Here is a 16,750-nt window from a genome sequence, read left to right as displayed (position 1 = left end):
ATGACATGAGGAAGGACCTAGTGAAGCTAAAGGAATGGACCAATATTTGGCAACTAAGGTTTAATCCCAAAAAATGAAGGGTCATGCACTTGGGTCACAAAAATCCGAGGGAACAATACAGTATTTAGTTTATTTATTTATTTACAGTGCTTATATCCCACAATTTCCCACCCAAGGGTAGGCCCAATGTATAGGGGGTGAAATGCTTCAGTGTATGAAGGAAGAGCGGGACTTGGGGGTGATTGTGTCTGATGACCTTAAAACTTCAAAACAGGTAGAAAAAGCGACAGTCAAAGCCAGAAGGATGCTTGGGTGCATAAAGAGAGGCATGACCAGCAGGAAAAAGGAGGTGATAGTGCCGTTGTACAAGTCTCTAGTGAGGCCACATTTGGAGTACTGCGTGCAGTTCTGGAGACCGCACCTATGGAAAGATATAAACAGGATGGAGTCCAGAGGGCGGCTACAAAATTAGTAAGCAGTCTTGAATGCAAAAATTATACGGACAGGCTTATGAGCCTCAACATGTATACGCTGCAAGAGAGGAGGGAGAAAGGAGACATGATAGAAACGTTTAAATATCTCAAGGGCATTTAGAGAGCCTTTCTCAAATGAAGGAGAGCTCTGGAATGAGGGGGCATATGACAAAGTTAAGAGGGAACAGGCTTAGGAGTAACCTAAGGAAGTATTATTTCACAGAAAGGGTGGTGGAGGCATGGAATGGCCTCCTGGTGGAGGTGGTGGAGTCTAGGACTGTTCCAGAATTTAAAAAGGCATGGGATAAGCATGTGGGATCGCTTAGGAACAGGAAGAATTAGGGGTTACAGAGGATGGGCAGACTGAGTGGGTCATATGGCCTTTATCTGCCATCATGCTTCTCTGTTTCTTTCTATGTTTCTAATGCGATTCACGCCTACCTATTCCACTCTACTCATTATTTTATAGACCTCTGTCATATCTTCCCTCAGCCATCTTTTCTCCAGTAGCGTAGCCAGTCAGGTTTGGGTGGGCCTGAGCCCAAAGTGGGTGGGCACAAAATTTTCTCTGCCCCACCCTACCCCCAACTCAAAATATATAGCCAATGAGGATCCCCAAGCTCTGTCAGCTGAAGACTTTCTCTGAAGGTGGCCAGAACTCCCTTTTACCAAGCTTGGCAGCCACTGATGCCGGCACCCCAAACATGCTTAGTTGTCATTGGCTCAAGGTTACTGTTGCCAACTGCAGAGCTTGGTAGAAGGGAGTTCTAGCTGTCTTTGGAGGAGGTCCTTAGCTGGGGATGCTTGGGGATCCTCACCAGCTATACAGCAAGGGTCAGGACTGGTGTTAGCCCTGCTTGGGCTCAGGTCAGAAAATAAAGGAGGGCCCCCTTCCCGATTCCCTCTCCTCTCTACCTCCCCTCCGATTTCCTACCCGTCATTACTATCACACCAACAGACCCTCACCAAATACAGAACAAGGGATCACAAACTAGAAATAAAAATATTTAGACAAAAATTGAATGGGAACCCCAAGAAAACATTCAAAATAAAATGCTTTGTTTCTACCTTTGTTGTCTGGATATTTTATTTTTCCATCTTGCTGGTTCCAATTTCTCTTTTCTTCTTTCCTGTCTGTCATTTGCTAATTCTCCTTCATGCGACAGCAGTCCATGTTTTTCTCCTCTCTCCTGTCTGTTCCCTCACTACACCTGCCTCTGACATATTGATCATTGCTTTTTAGCTATTTTCTGCCTCTCTCACCCTTTTCTCATCCTTTTTACTTTTTAACTACCTATCAAATTTCCATCTTCTTCTTTCACCCACAAGCTCTCCCATTCCCCATCTTACTCCTTCCTCAGCCCTACATTTCCTTTCATCTTTAATCTACTCCCCATTACCACATTTCTACCCTCTGTAATTACTGTCCTCGCATTCATTTCCTTGCCACCCCTCCTGGCCTCTACCACAGGGTTCCACCATTCCCATCGTCTTCCTCCCTCCACCCTTCTAGCCCAGCATCTGATCCCTGTTCCTCTCTGCCCCACCACACCCTCATAGCCTGACACTTCCCCTTTCCCTTCTACCTTCTCCCCCATGGTCCAGCATTTCCCCTTTTTCTCCCTTCTCCACCACCTGTGTATCTCTCCCTCTCATCCACCCCCATGTCAAACATTTCCCCCCCTCATTCCTACTGTCCACCATCTCTCTCTCCCCCTCCCTTGTGTTCCGGGTCCAATATCTCTCTCCCCCTCCAATGTAGCATCTCTCCCTTCCTCCCCTCTTCCATCATGTCCAACATGACTCCCTTTCCTCCACCCCTATGTCCAACATTTTTCCCTCCCTTCCCATGTACCATTTCTCCCTCCTCTCCGCCCCTATGTTCAACATTTCTCCCTCTCTCACCACCTATTCCCTCGCAATGCAGCATGTCTCCCTCCCCTCCAGCTCATAAGCAAAGTTTCTCCCTTTCTCACCCCTCCTCTCCTTTGCTGCATCTCTCCCTTCTCCCCCACCCCGTGCAGCATCTTCTCCCCCATGCAGCATCTTCCCTCCCCCCTGCCATGCAGCATCTTTCCGTTATCTTTCCTCCCCTGTGCATCTTTCCCCTGTCTTCCCTCATCCCGTACAGCATCTTCCCCCATCTTCGCTCACCCCAGTGTAGCATCTTTCACCCCCTTCCCTTCCTTTCTCTTCCCTATCCCACTCACAACTCTCCCTCTCATACTTCTATGGGTTGCCAGCTTTGGTAGCGATTTCCACACGCTTGCTGCTGCTGCTCAAGTACCTCCTTGAAGCCGCTAAGTGCTAATCTGGAAGCCTCTCCTCTGCCACATCCTGAGTGGGCAGAAACCGGAAGTTGAGGCAGAGGAGAGGCTTCCAGGTTAGCACTTAGCGACTGCAAGGAGGTCGTTGTGCGGCAGGCAGCGTAAGGGAATTGCTGCGAGTCTGCGACCCATGGAAGCTACTTGCTTTAGGGACACTGCTGCTGGGTGGGCCTGACACCAAACTGGGTGGAGCCAGGAGCTACGCCCCTGCTTTTCTCCAAGCTGAAGAGCCCTAGCCACTTTAGTCGTCCCATCCCATTTATCATTTTCGTCGCCCTTCTCTGTACCTTTTCTAATTATATCTTTTTTGAGATGCGGTGACCAGAATTGCACACAGTATTTGAGGTGCAGTCGAACCATTGAATGATACAAAGGCATTATAATGTCCTCATTTTGGTTTTCCATTTCATTCCTAAACATTTTATTTGCTTTCTTAGCCGCCGCTGCACACTGAGCAGAGGGTTTCAACGAATCACCACCTAGATCCTTTTCCTGGTCGGTGACTCCTCCTAATGTGGAACTTTGCATCAAGTAAAAATAGTTCAGGTTCCTCTTTCTCACATACATCACTTTGCACTTGCTCACGTTAAACATCATCTCCCATTTGGATGCCCAGTCTCCCAGTCTCGGAAGGTCCTCTTGTTTATTTTCACAATCCTATTGTGATTTTAACAACTTTGAATAAATTTGTGTGATCAGCAAGTTTAATTAACTCACTTCTTGCTCCCATCTCCAGATTGTTTATAAATATGTTAAAAACCAGTGGTCCCAGCACAGACCCATGGGGAACCACACTATCTACCCTTCTCCACTGAGAATATTGAATGTTTAACCCTACTCTTGTTTTCTATTATTTAACCAGTTTTTAATCCACAATAGAACACTATCTCCTATCCCATAACTCTCCAATTTCCTCTGGAGTCTTTCATGAGGTATTTTGTCAAATGCCTTTTGAAAATCCAGATATACAAAATCAACCGGCTCACCTTTATCCACACGTTTGTTCGCCCATTCAAGGAAAAGTAATAAATTGGTAAGGCAAGATTTCCCTTCACTAAATCCATGTTGGCTTTGTCTCATTAATCCATGCCTTTGAATATGCTCTGTAATTTTGTTCTTTATAATAGTCTCTACCATTTTGCCCGGCACCGACATCAGGCTCACCGGTCTATAATTTCCCGAATCACCTCTGGAACCTTTTTTAAAAATCGGCATTACAGTGGTCACCCTCCAATCTTCTGGTACCACTCTTGATTTTAAGGATAAATTAGATATTACTTACAATAGTTTTGCAAGTTCATTTTTCAATTCTATCAGTACTCTGGGATGAATACCATCTGGTCCAGTTTTATTTTCATCATTCTTCTCATTTTATCATTTTATCATAGTCTCCTTTTTAAAAGAAACACTAACGTATTGGATTTCCTGTGTGTACTTACTCCAGACCCCATATCAAATCTGATCATATTATGATCACTGTTATCAAGTGGCCCTAGCACCATTACCTCCTGCACCAGATCATGCGCTCCACTAGGGACTAGGTCTATCCTGTACCAGCTGCTCCATACAGCAGTCCTTGATGTCGTCAAGGAAGTTTACCTTCCTAGCATGCCCTGATGTTACATTTACTCAGTAAAAATCGGGGTAATTGAATTTACCCATTATTATTGTGTTCCCCAGTTTGTTAGCCTCCCTATTTCCTGATAGCATTTCTACATCTGTCTGTTCATCCTTTTTAATACTCTTGACTGTTAAGTTTCTACCTCCAGAGAAGAGTTTCAGTTTAAACCTATGGGGAAAAGGGTTGTACACTATTGGGCTCATTTTCGAATGAGAAGGGCGCCCATCTTTCGACACAAATCGGGAGATGGGCGTCCTTCTCACAGGGTCGCCCAAATCGACATAATCGAAAGCCGATTTTGGGTGTCCTCAACTGCTTTCCATTGCAGGGACAACCAAAGTTCCCGGGGGCGTGTCGGAAGCGTTGCGAAGGCGGGACTGGGGTGTACTTAACACATGGGTGTCCTCGGCCGATAATGGAAAAAAGAAGGGCGTCCCTGACGAACACTTGGCCGACTTTACTTGATCCTTTTTTTTATGACCAAGCCACAAAAATGTGCCTTAAATGACCAGATGACCACTGGAGGGAATCGGGGATGACCTCCCCCTACTCCCCCAGTGGTCACTAACCCCCTCCCACCCTAAAAAATTTTTTAAATATTTTTTCTAGCCTCTATGCCAGCCTCAAATATCATACCCAGCTCCATGACAGCAGGTCCCTGGAGCAGTTTTAGTGGGTACTGCAGTGCACTTCAGGCAGGCGGTCCAGGCCCCCCCCCCTTTAAACTTGTGGTGGTAAATATGAGCCCTACAAAACCCACCACAAACCCACTGTACCCACATGTAGGTGCCCCCCTTCATCCCTAAGGGCTATGGTAGTGGTGTACAGTTGTGGGGAGAGGGTTTGGGGGGGGGGGTTGGGGGGCTCAGCACACAAGGTAAGGGAGCTATGCACCTGGGAGCTTTTTCTGAAGAACACTGCAGTGCCCCCTAGGGTGCCCGGTTGGTGTCCTGGCATGTCAGGGGGACCAGTGCACTACGAATGCTGGCTCCTCCCATGACCAAAGGGCGTGCATTTTGTCGTTTCTGAGATGGGCGTCCTCGGTTTCCATTATCGCCGAAAATCGGGGACGACAATCTCTAGGGACGACCATCTCTCAGGTCGACCTAAATGTGGAGATTTGGGCGTCCCCGACCGTAATATCGAAATGAAAGATGGTCGCCCATCTTGTTTAGATAATACGGGGTTCCCCACCCCTTCATGGGGACATCCTGCGAGGACGCCCTCAGGAAAACTTGGGCACCCCGTTCGATTATGCCCCTCCATGGAAACTAGTTAATAATGCTTGGAGCTAACCGCTAATTTTCAGTGGCACTAAACCGATTAGTGCCGCTGAAAATAACCAGTTAGCACCGAACTGAAAACTGGCTAATTTGGGGGTGTTCAAGGGGCGGAGTCGGCACTTGGCTAGTTAAGTGCTGATATTCAGCACTTAACCAGCCAGGTTAACCACATAATTAGGACCACATAAAAGTCAGTCCTATCTTGCTACACATTGGGCCCTAACCTTCTAGGTCAATGGAGGGTGAAGCGAATTGCCCAAGATCCCAAAGAGTGACAGTGGGACTTGAACCAGCCTTCCTTTGTTCTGGGCTCATTGCTCTAACCACAAGAGCAGGGGTTCTCAACCCAGTCCTTGGGACACACCCGACCAGTCAAATTTTCAGGATACACACAATGAATATGCATGAGATAAATTTGCATACAATGGATGTAGTTAATGCACATTAACCTCATTCATACTCATTGTGGGCATCCTGAAAACCTGACTGGCTGGATGTGTACCAAGGACTGGGTTGAGAACCCCTGCATTAGGGTACTATTAGTGTGACAAAATATATTGGAACATCAGTTAATCTGAAGGCCTTGGGAAATCATGAATCATTTGCCGTCTATCTGATCCCGACATATGATAAAAGTGATTCTCATATCCCTTAAACTCTACAGGCTGTGAGCCTGTTCTATAAGAACAGTTAGGCATTTGCACCAGGTCTACGACTAGCCTAAATGCAGATGCTTAAATGTGATATTTATATGTGTAAATTACAGTATTCTGTAAAATAAGCATGTAAATGTCAGCCCTGCCTATGCCCCACCTATGTACCTCGCCTATAAATGCTCTGTTGCATTTATGCGCTAAGCCTTATGCAAGCTTAAATTATAAAATAAAACTGAGTGCATGGCTGCCATTTATGCATGTAAGTGATAGTATTCTATACGTTTAAATGTGTAACTGGTGCTTAAATGTAGGCAACCTGTTATAGAATTAGGGGGATGATGTACAATGATGCATTTTTACAGGATTCTTGTGGGAGAGATGGTGTTGGTATGACGGTTGTTAAGTTTAATTATTTAAATCTTGGGGGCAGTATTTAAGTTTGAAGATTCATCTAGGGTGCCCAATGCTCTTGCACCAGTCCTATCTGGGAAGCATCATAGTCCTTGCTCCCCATTCTAAATTTATTGCTGTAATGGCCGGGTTATATTGTTTTGCATCGTCTCTCATCTGAAATGACAAAATATCATTTACATTTTTCATGTAATTTAAATCTAAAGATTTTCAGTATGTGCTATTCCAAAATAGCACATGCAAAAAATGGTGCACGTTGTAAGAATCAGCAGGAGCTAAAAGTGAAATGAAACAATATACTTTCGCAACAAAATTGTTTTTCATGTGCACCCCTAGTAGGGGGGCCAAGATTTATACACAGGCAGCCCACCATGACTCCCGATAACTGTAAACCTTTGAAGGGAGTTTGTTATTTTCTGCAGACTATTTTTTATTGCCCTAAGAACATACTTATATGAAAAGCAGATTCATGCTGTCATCTGTAGTTAGAAATGGAATCTTGTGGTTGGTATGTCTTTAAGGTGAAACAAATTACAGAGGATTCCCTTACCTAAGTGTGGCTAATAGCATGGACCCCAGTCTACGGAGTATCTGATTACCTCAACAAAATACAATTCTTTCCATTTCTAACTTTCTTGCTCCAGGCATTAGACTAGTTCTAACTTTGTTCTCAGCTGCAGATTCACTGATGCATTTTTGACAATACCCCCGAGTGAAAACATAAAGAAAAAGTTGTCAGCTTAACAAAATCTTTCTTCTCATGTTTCAAGCTGTTGGAGGCGTTTTTAGTTCAGAAATATTGCTGCCCTCTTTGTAACAGATGAATCTAAAAAAGAGACATTTTCATGATGTGTGATGTGAAAGTTTTAAGAAGCAGCATACAGGCACTCCCTAAATCCTCACAGATCAGTATTTAGCTGCTGTGGTCAGCATTTCGTTTAAACACCAGCTGCAGTGGTAAAAAAATAAAAAATCTAGACAACCTGTGCCACTATCTAAATTGTAAATGTGCAGAATACCTGGATAGAGAAGCGACCATTAGCATTTATCTGGATACAACAGTGATATTCAGCCTGTCCTAAGTTATCTTTAATTTATCTGGATAATTCTGGGGACAGCCTATGCTCCGCCCACACTCCACTTGGGCACTATCCAAATAAAGAGTAGCAGAGTACCCGGACAGCGCAGCGACCACCAGCATTTAACTGGATACAGCAGCAATATTCTGGCTGCCTTAAGTTATCTGTAAGTTACCTGGATAATGGGAAAATAGCACTATTACCTGGATAAATATGTGCAGAATACCTGTATACAGCAACAACCACCAGCATTTATCTAGATATCAGCTATATTCAGTCTGCTACCTGGGTAACCTACCAGGACAACTTAGGGCAGCAAAAAGGCTATCCTAAGTTATCTGTATAACTTATCTGCATAGGGGATGATATTACCTATCTAGAGAAAGCCCATGCTTTGCTCACACTCTACCTCAGTACTATCCAGATAGTGCCAGGATGGTCAGTAATGATTTTCAGTGGTATTATCTGGCTGGTGCCACTGAAATTCTCTAGATAGACCAAGAGGGCATTTTCGAAAGAAACTTCTCAAATTTGGAGGTGGGGAGAAGGTCATTTTCAAAAAAAGATGGACGTCCATCTTTCGTTTCGAAAATACCAAGGACGTCCTGTGATTTGGACGGCCTTTTTTTGCCCATTTTCGAACAAAAAATATCCAAATGCAAGGCATCCAAAACAGAGGAGGAGTGGCATAATGGTTAGTACAGTGGGCTTTGATCCTGGCAGCATGGGTTCTGTTCCCACTGCTGCTCCTTGAGACTTTGGGCAAGTCAAATACAGAAAGGGCATTTTTGGATAAGACATCTAAGTCTGAATTTGGACGTTTTTGTAAAACGTCCAAAATCAGAACAGGAAAGGTCATTTTCTACAAAAAAAGTCTATGTTTTCCTTTTGAAAGTGCTGTTTGGAAAAATGTTTTGTGATTTGGGGGAGTAAGGGGAGATGATCCCTGAGTCCCTCCAGTGGTCATCTGGTCATTTGGGTCACTTCCTGTGTTGAGTAGAGGAGTAGCCTAGTGGTTAGTGCAGCAGACTTTGATCCTGTGGAAGGGGGTTCAATTCCCACTGCAGTTATTCATAATAAAATCAGGTCTAGCTCTAAACATTTAAGTAACTTAGAGGTCTTTGTTTAGTTCCATTATTGCTGAAAGACGTCCATGTCTTAGGAACGCCCAAGTCCCTTGAACACACCCCTGGCACACCCCCTTGAGATTTGGGTGTCCTTCTGATGGACTTCAGAGAAAGACGTCCAAAAAGAGGTTTTGATAATACTGATTTGGACATTTCTGTGAGATAAATGTCCAAACGCTGACTTATGTCACTTTCTTGACGTCTATCTCTTTTGAAAATGAGACTGCAAGCCACTCACCTTATAGTGCATTACTTTCTTATAATTGTGCTTTAATATAGAAATAAGACGTGTAGTTATCAATATGAGCTACCGTTAAGATACATTATTTTACCACTAACTCATGCTATTTTATCATGGGTCTCATTTAATGTAATAAGACCTTTTCTTACTAATAGCTGGGGTTAACAGTAAAATAACATGTCTTAATGGTAAACATAGAAACATAGAAAAATGTAGGTAGATAAAGACCATATGGCCCATCCAGTCTGCCCATCTATGCCACCTACTCTCCTTATCGCTCCCTCAGAGATCCTATGTACTTGTCCCAAGCTCTCTTGAGTTCAGATACTGTTTTTGCCTCCACTAATTGTACCAGGAGGCCGTTCCATGAATTCATCACTCTTTCCCTGAAGAACTATTTCATCAGGTTACTTCTGAGTCTATCTCCTTTCACCTTCATTCTATTCCCCCTCATTCCAGAGCTTCCTTTCAGTTGAAAGAGACTCGCCTCATGTGCATTTATGCTGCATGTGCATTTAAATGTCTCTATCATATCTCCCCTCTCCTGCCTTTCTTCCAAAGAATACATATTGAGATCTTTACGTCTGTCCCCATATGCTTTATGACGAAGATCACTGACCATTTTAGTATCTGCCCTCTGGACTGATTCCATCCTGTTTATATCTTTTTGAAGGTGCAGTCTCCATAATTGTATACAATATTCTAAAAGAGGTCTCACCAGAGTCTTATATAGGGGCATCATCACCTCCTTTTTCCTACTGGTCATTCCTCTCCCTATGCACGCAAGTATCCATCTAGCGTTCACCGTAGCCTTTTCTACTTGTTTGGCAACCTTAAGATCATCACATATGATCACACCCAAGTTCTGCTCCTCTTTCATGCACAAAAGGTTTTTCAATCTCTAAAACTCCCTCCCCTAAAACCTCACTCCCTAAACTGTACCATTCTTTTGGGTTTTTGCAGCCCAAATGCATGACCTTGCATTTTTTAGCATTAAATCTAATCTGCCAAATTACAGACCATTCCTCCTAGCTTTGATAAGTCCTTCCTCATGTTATCCACACCATCAGGGGTGTCTACCCTATTGCAGATTTTGGTATCATCCGCAAAGAGGCAAACCTTACCAGACAGTCCTTCAGCAATATCGATTACAAAAATGTTAAAAAGAACCGGTCAAAGAACCGAACCTTGCGGCACACCACTGTTAACATCTTTTTCATCAGAATGAGCTCCATTGCCCTCTGTCGCCTTCCACTCAATATGTTCCTAACCCAGTCAGTCAGTTTAGGGCCCATACTGAGGGCACTCAGTTTATTTATTAGTCGTCTATGCCCATGTTGATAACCCCTCTAAATGGTGAGGTTGAGTAGGGAAGTGGGTCAAAACATCAGCTTGCTAGGACCAAAAGGAGGTGCTAGTGTCTCTGTATTAGTCTATGGTGAGACTTATTTGTTGTACTCTGTGCACTTTCTTTTGGTGTCAGTCCAGAAGGTGGCTACTAAAATTGTCAGTGTTCTTCATTATACTGTAAAGCATAAGGGGACAGACTTAAAGATCTAAGCAAGCACAACCTGGAGTAAAGACAGGATAGGGAAAATGGGAAAGCGACTTTAAGTATCTTTAAGGTATGTATCACAGGAAGCAAAGGAGGCTCTGGAACAAGGGGTCATAGGATGAGGGTGAAGAAACGTATGGAAATATTTCTTTACAGAAAGGGTAGTGAATGCATGGAATTGCCTCTACATGGAGGCAGTGGAGACAAGGAGAGTATCAGAATTTGAGAAAGCATGAGACAAACATAGAGCACTTCTGAGACAGAGGAAGGGATTGTAGAAACTGAGCAGTTGATTTGGATGAGCAAACTGAAAGACCAGATCAGGGTTAAGCAATGCCAGGTCTCAAGGTCCATAGGTAGGCCTGATTTTTAGGATATTCACAATGAATATACAAGAGAGAGTTTTGCATCCACTGCCTCCTTGGACTGGAATTAAGTAGCCCTGGCCTAGATGGTCTTCTTCTGCCATCATGTTCTATGTTTCTATGCAAGAAGGAAGGAAGGAAGGCTAGGGTTAGTAACTGGATTCTTTTCAGGCTACGAAGCCTTGTAATGGACCCACCGAAGCATTATTTGAAAAGATGATATTCTACATGAGTTTTTAAGACCACAAGGGCTCCCACAGCAAAGGAGAAAAATGAAGAGGATAGAGGGAAGTGTGTTATAATGCGAGGGTACTGGAAAACAAAATACGGCTCTTTTCTGATATACTGTAGCTTATACTTAGACAAATGTACTGCAGACCAGAAGACAAAAGAGTAAACTTTGTGTTACTGAAGGTATAATTGAACTCAAACATTGTACTCCTTTTAAGAATTCTAACTTCCAAATATGCTTAAGTGCCAGCAGGCTCTTGTGAAGGTTCTCAGTTGGGCCCCCATGGAATTAGGGGCATTTTCTTGCAAATAAAGGAGGGTTCCAGCAGTATATACCTCAGTGAGCAAAGGATGTGTGCTGGAGATGCAGATTTATAGCTGCCCCCAGGCTCGTTCTTCAAAAGTTTCCTTCTGCCCCCTTGCCTTCTGGTTTTTATTCCCTGATTTTCAAGCAAAGAAAAAAAAAATCTGTTTCAAGCTTTGATACAGCCCCTTAGCTCTGCCAGGAATTCTGCACAGCTCAGCAAAATGTGGAGCTCTGATGAGAAAAACGATGAGATGTTTTATTTTCCTGTTTGGCATTCAAATGTCCTATCTTTATTTTCTCCGTAAAAGGACAATTCAGACCTTTTGGCTCAGCCCAGATAAAACCTGATAGATGAGCCTTACGCAGTGGTGAGTCTGTCTATGTGCCACCATATACGGTGGAGTCAACATTATGTAAACCTTTCTTTTTCTTTACACCAGGACAGCTATCGAATCATAGTGTAATTCCTTGGTCAATTGGGAATGAGAAAGTGTATGGATTTCCACAGGGGATTACTAAGGTTGATTTAGGGAACTCTCCAGAATCACTGGGGGGAGGGATAGCGTCAGTGGGAGAGTGAAGAACCCAGCCCAAAGGGAGGTAATGGGAATTAAGTGACAAGGGGTGTCACATGAGAGGTGGAGTTAAATAATTATAAAGGTTGTAGTGTAACAGATCACATGGTCTTTGGTTGCCGAGCAGGCCCAGAATTATGATGCTTTGAAGCAGGCCATTAAGGACAGACTGGGACTCACTAAAGAATAGTATAGGTAGGCGTTTAGGCAGGCCCAGCTATATCCTCAGGACAGACTTAAAACTCTGGTCCAGTGGCTACAAGCTCTAGCTTGGAAGTGGCTAGTTCCCAACAAGAAGACGGTGGCCCAGCCAGTGGAGGAAGTGGTATTAGAATAATTCCTCATGGCTATCCCAGTAGAAATGAGGGAGTGGTTGGTCAGGCAAGAGGTAAGAACTATAAAAGGGGTTACCTATAGAGCCAAGTGCTATTTAGAAGCCCAAAGTGGTATGTCAAACCCTTTTCAGTAGGAAAAGCCCACAGCCAGGGTAGGGCAGGCTGCACATCAACAAACCCATACCAAGGGGAAAAGGGTTCCCTCTCTAGGAAGTCTGAGAAAACCCTTGTGGGGCAAAGAGAGGGATCGTAGACAGAGGTGTTTCCAATGTAGGCAGGTGAGGCATTTTTCTCAGGACTATGTCTAGAAGACAGGGTTGGCAGGGGCCAGATCAGGCACAGAGGGGCCCTCCTCTCCATATATGGTGTAGATGGAGATTGAGGATAAACCAGTGTCTGCCATATTGGACTCTGGGGCCAACCAAGCCATGATGGCCAGGGTCTTATGGGAAATGTTGTGGGGATCAGGGACCACTGGTGACCATTGGTACATTGGTCAGGTCAACGTAAAGTGTATCCATGGGGCCTCTACCCTTTATCCCCTACACTGGGTATGCCAGAGGTATGAAGGATGTAGCCACCGTGTGCCTGTAGCCATATTGTCTCAGACACCATATCAGTTTACCTTAGGGCGAGACTGGTTTTATTTCTCAAACTGCTGGCAACGCTGCCAACACCCTCTGTAGATCAGGGGAAATGACTAAGGGAATCTGGAGCCATTGAGTCAAATATTCCCCTTTGAAGAAGAGGTAGTGAGTCCACGGAAAAGCTGGGAGGAGTGTTGGGCAGATAGACAGGAAAGAGCTCACAGTTATGCACAAGTCATGATAGAGGGGGAAATGCCATGGATCCTTGAGGAGGTGTTAAAGAAGTTCCCTTCTTTCAGCCAGGAACCAAGAGCTGATTGTTCCCTGAGTCAGATATTTGAACAGACTGGCCACTAGCCATACAGGAGCTTCTCATGTTTTCAGATTCATGGGGAGCTACTGTATAGGATTCCCTGAGGGCAGGAAGGCTGAGAGCAAAGAGAGCAGTTAGTGGTGCCCTGGGCTTTTTGGAGTACTATTATTTGCCTGGCCCACGACCATGCTCTGGTGGGGCATAAGGGCACCAATAATATCCTTGATCAAATCCTGAGCAGGTTCTATTGGCCTGGGGTATTTGGGGAGGTTAAGCATTATTGTGAGAGTTGTCCCCAGTGTCAGAATATGTGCCCTCGACTTCCACCTAAAGCCCCTTTAATGCCTATACCTATAGTGGAAGAACCTATGGCCAGGATTGGGATGGATATAGTGGGACCTTTGGAATGGAGTTGTAGGGGTTTCATGTATTCCTGGTAGTAGTAGACCACGCCACCAGGTATCCTTGGGCATTTCCTTTAAGGAGGGCATCCGCCAGTGTCATAGCCTGAGAGCTAGTAATACTATTTTGTGAGGTAGGGTTCTCCAGAGAAGTCCTCACTGACGGGGGAACCAATTTCAGGTTGGCCACCCTTAGAACATAGAACATAAGAATAGCCATATTGGGTCAGACCAATGGTCCATCTAGCCCAGTATCCTGCTTCCAACAGTGGCCAATCCAGGTCACAAGTACCTGGCAGAAACCCAATTAGAAGCAACATTCCATGCTACCAATCTCAGGGCAAGCAGTGGCTTCCCTCATATCTAGCTCAATAACAGACTATGAACTTTTCCTCCAGGAACTTGTCCAAACCTTTTTTAAATCCAGATACATTAATTGCTGCTACCACATTCTCTGGCAATGAGTTCCAGAGCTTAACCATTTTTTGAGTGAAAAAAAGTTTCTCCTATTTGTTTTAAAAATATTTCCATTGAATGTCCCCTGGTGTTTGTACTTTTTGAAAGAGAGGAAAAATCGTTTCACCCTTAGCCAGTTATGGGATGCATTTGGAATTCATTATATTAATACATAGGCCTGTCATCCCCAGACTAATGGCCTGGTAGAACGGTACAATCTAACACTAAAAACCATGCTCAGGAAAGGATTTGGCGGGGAATGGACTGATTGGGACCAGTTACTATCATTTATGCTGTATGCCTACAGGGAAAGCACCCAAGCCACCCTGGGAGTATCCTCCTTTGAATTAGTATACGGGCGGGCTCCAAGAGATTTGCTGGACGTAGTATGGGAGCAATGGGACAGAAAACCCTGGGAACCGCAGGACCGGTTAGCATTCCTAGGGAACTTGAAGGGCCAAATACAGCAGCTAAAGGGGGTGGCGGAGGACAGGATGCAAAGAAGCCAGGAATGAGAGAAAGCTCAATATGATTAGGAAACGCAGGTCAGAGCATTCAAGGTGGGGTAGGGGGGGGAGTATTAATACAGGTCCTGTCTACAGTACATAGATGTACGGCCCACTGGTTGGGTCTAGGAGTAATAGAGCGCCAGTTGGGGCCAGTTAATTATGAGGTACTGCAGGCAGGAGACAGAATTACAATGTAAATGTATTAAGCCCTGGTTGGAGCAGGAGATAGGGATGGCTGAGGTGGGGAAACCCCAGGAGGAAGACTTATGTCCCCAAGTAAGTGATCTAAGGGAAGAGGGACAGCCTAGAATAAATGAAGAGCTATCTCTCCAACAGTTGGTACAAGTGAAGGAGCTGGTAATCCAATTCAAAGACGTTTTGTCTCCCCTACCCAGGAAAACTCATTTGGTTTCTCACGAAATCATTACTACTCCTGGGAAAATAGTCAGGCAGTGGCCCTATCGCTTGAACGAAAGTAAAAGGAATAAAATTATTAAGCAGGTACAAGAGATGGAGGAACTAGGGATTATTGAGGAGCCCCTGGAATACTCCTGTAGTGCTGATGTCTAAACCAGATGGGACCCAAAGATTTTGTATTGATTTTAGGCAGGTCAATGCTATTTCTCAGTTCGATGCATACCCCATGACCCGAGTTGAGGAGCTGTTGGAAAGTTTAGTAGCCGCTCAGTACCTATCCACCTTGTATCTTACCAAGGGGTACTGGCAAGTGCCTTTAACTCCAGACTCCTGTCCTAAGACCACTTTTAGCATGCCTCTGGGCCTGTACCATTTCATGAGGAATGCCTTTCAGATTGAATGGGGTCGCAGCATGCTGTTAGTGCTTGGCTGATGCACTCTTAAAGCAGCACCAGGGGTACACTTGAGCATATATAGATGATATAGGGGCCCTTTTACTAAGCTGCGTAAACATCTACGTGCGCCCAATGCACGCCAAAATGGAGTTACCGTCCGACTACCGCGTGGCTCTTGCGGTAATTTCATTTTTGGCAGGCATCCAATACGCGTGCCTGAAAAATATTTTTTATTTTTGGGCGCACACGTAATGGACACGCGCCAAGTGGCATTTGGCGCATGTAGGTCATTACCACCCAGTTACCGCTAGGTCAATGACTGGTGGTAAGATCTCAGACCCAAAATGGACACGCGGCAATTTTCATTTTGCCGCACATCCATTTTCGGCAAAAATTTAAAAAGCCCTTTTTTTACAGGTGTGCTAAAAAGTGGATTGGCGCGCACCCAAAACCCGCACCTACACTACTGCAAGCCATTTTTCAGTGCGCATTTGTAAAAGGACCACACAGTGATTTTTAGCTCCAACTGGGATACTCATCTCCCCACAGTGGCGGCAGTCTTGCAAACATCAAGAGAAGAGGGACTGAAGGATAACCCCCGAAAATGTAGTTTTGCCCAAAGGCAAGTGAATTATCTAGGCCATTTGGTGGGATACCGGGAGATAAGGCCACTGATAGATAAAGTAGGGAGTATCAAGTCCTTTCCTTTACCTCACACTAAGAAGCAGTTGCACAGTTTTCTAGGCCTTGTGGGATATTATCATAGATTTACTCCCCAGTTTGCCCTTTTAGCTGACCCCTTGACAGAAATGTAAAGGGAAGGGAGACCCAATCAATTATGGTAGGCAGTGGAAGAGTTACAGGCTTTCAAAAGGTTACAGCAGGCCCTATGTCAGGAGCCAGTATTAAAGGGCACAGATTTTAACCGGGTGTTTATTTTACAAACGGATGTGTCCAATGTTGGGTTGGGCACAGTGCTATCCCAGAAGCAGAATGGGGAGGAACACCCAGTCTTGTACTTATGCCGCAAGCTCTTGAAACATTAGAAAAATTATGCAACAGTAGAAAAGGAGTGCCTCGCCATAA

General features: G+C 44.5%; 1 protein-coding gene across 1 annotated transcript in view; it reads right to left on the bottom strand.

Moving 5' to 3' along the window:
- The window catches only part of ANTXR1 (ANTXR cell adhesion molecule 1), a 269,622-nt gene that overhangs the window by 194,495 nt on the left and 58,377 nt on the right, over positions 1–16,750 (bottom strand). The window lies entirely within an intron of this gene.

The sequence above is a fragment of the Microcaecilia unicolor genome, chromosome 4 (genome assembly GCF_901765095.1).
Source record: "Microcaecilia unicolor chromosome 4, aMicUni1.1, whole genome shotgun sequence".
Taxonomy (NCBI): domain Eukaryota; kingdom Metazoa; phylum Chordata; class Amphibia; order Gymnophiona; family Siphonopidae; genus Microcaecilia; species Microcaecilia unicolor.
This window is presented reverse-complemented; position numbering and strand designations above follow the sequence as displayed.